Below are 2,189 nucleotides of genomic sequence, written 5' to 3'. Positions count from 1 at the left end.
TCCTGAAAAAAAATTAATGTTCGAAAATTACTTTTTGAGAAGTTAAATGACATTACTGTAAACAAAATCAGATTATGAAAGTGTTAAGGTATCATACCTTTAAAACACAATCTGTAAGGGTGGCAATAGAACAAGAAAACATGGCATAAAATAAAATAGATTGGGATTCAAGAGCCTGGAGTCCAGGGCCAGTTATGGCAACAAATAGTTGTGTGTCCTTGGGCAACATATGCAATATTTCTGAGTCTCCAATGTATGGTCTGTTAAATGAGAAGGCTAGATTTAATGATTTATATGATCCATTCAAGATGAAACAACTTTTGATTTTAGAAACAATCTGCATAAGGTAAAGAACCTCGGAATAGTCAAGGTGAGGTGAGGATTAGGGAAAAAAGGTCTGCGTTAAACCCTCATCCAAAAATAAAAACTTAAAATTCTCTTTCTGATTAGGGGAGAAAACACTAGAGCTTGGAAAACTCAGTGAAAACACACACACACACTAAAGCAAAGTATTAGATCTTCTTCAAATATTTCTCCCTCCTCAAGAAAATGTTTTTCTTCTCAAGGTATTCCTCAGGGCAACTTTGACATCCTTATTCCTCAAGCTATAGATTAATGGGTTTAACATAGGCACCACAATGGTATAGAACAGGGAGGACACTTTCCCTTGGTCAAGAGGCAAAAGGGAAGGTGGTTTGAGATACATGAAAGCCCCAGAACCAAAGAAAAGAGAAACCACAATTATGTGGGAGCTGCAGGTACGAAAGGCTTTGGACTTGCCCTCAGTGGAGCTAATATGGAGAATGCTGGAGAGTATTAGAGCATAAGAGATGAAGATGGTGACAATGGGCATTCCGATGCCAGTGGCGGCAACAATAAATACCACCAGCTCATTCACATAGCTGCTGTTGCAGGAGAGCTCAAGGAGAGGAAGGATGTCACACATGAAATGATTGACAAGGTTCTCAGCACAGAAAGTCAAACTCATTACACTTCCCATATGGGCCATGGCACCCAAAAAACCCATCACATAGATACCTAACAAAAGGAGAAAACAGACCTGTGGAGACATGGTGACTGTATATACCAATGGTTTACAGATGACAATATGGTGGTCATATGCCATTGCTGACAGAATGAAACACTCAGAGATAACAAAGAAGCGTAGGAAAAAGAGTTGAGTCATACATCTTACATGCAAGATGATGTTCTTTGAGACAAAACTCATCAGAATTTGGGGGTGATGGTAGTGGAGTAACAAAAGTCAATTAAAGAGAGGTTAAAGAGAAAAAAGTACATGGGTGTGTGCAGATGAGAGTTCAGCCCAATCAGAGTAATCAAACCCAGGTTCCACACCACAGTGATCACACAGAAGCAGAGAAACAGGAAGAAGAGAGGGATCTGGAGTCCTGGCTGGTCTGTTAAGCCTGCAAGGATAAACTCTGTCACAGAAGAATTCTTGGTTGCCATTCTCCTCTCGGGCACTCTGTGGGGATAACAGAAAGGAACCACTTAGAGGGAAAGAAATAACAACGCTAACATCACAGCATGTGTCTCCCCAAACCCACACCTTCTTGGGAATGAAATCCACAGAGAGAGACTTAAATTATGGTAGAAAAGGCTTTACTGTTTGCTGTGGATCTGTCCTTACAGCACCAAGTGATTTGAACTGTCCAGAGTACATATGAGGGTAAACTTTGTCTCCAGGTTGAGACCTGTTGCTGCTGTGGAGAAAGGTAGCAAAAACAAGGTGAATTACCTTTAGATCTTTAAGTCAGTACCTTTTCTATGTCCTGCCGTCTTGTGTCTCAGCTTCAGTTGCTGAAACCTGGGCCTCTTCTCTGAAGAGAGTCCTGACAGGCAGAAGTCACTGTAATTCTCATCAGAGCTTCCACCTCTCCATCAGGTTCTGGATCACAGCAAGAAGATGAATAGTTAGTAATTTGGAGAAAGGCTGGTCTTGAGAGAGATTTAGAGCAGTTGCCCAATAGAGATTTGTAGTTACCATCAAATTTACACTCCTTGAGAGTATAAAAAACAAAAACTCATTGCCGTCGAGTTGATTCCAACTCATAGCAACCCTATACTACAGAGTAAAACTGCCCCATGGGGTTTTCAAGGAGTGGCTGTTGATTTTGACCTCCCATGCTCTTAACCACTATGCCACCAGGGCTCCATGAGAATTAGGG

The 2,189-nt window shown here is 41.2% G+C and overlaps 1 pseudogene; it reads right to left on the bottom strand.

Annotated features, from left to right (window-relative positions):
• Positions 1 to 538: 538 nt before the first annotated feature.
• On the bottom strand, positions 539 to 1,553 carry LOC100655603 (olfactory receptor 8B12-like; annotated as a pseudogene).
• Between the last annotated feature and the right edge of the window lie 636 nt (positions 1,554 to 2,189).

Source organism: Loxodonta africana, chromosome 15 (assembly GCF_030014295.1).
Source record: "Loxodonta africana isolate mLoxAfr1 chromosome 15, mLoxAfr1.hap2, whole genome shotgun sequence".
NCBI classification, from domain to species: Eukaryota; Metazoa; Chordata; class Mammalia; order Proboscidea; family Elephantidae; genus Loxodonta; species Loxodonta africana.
Note: the sequence above shows the minus strand (reverse complement) of the source record. Positions and strands in the feature narration are given on the sequence as shown.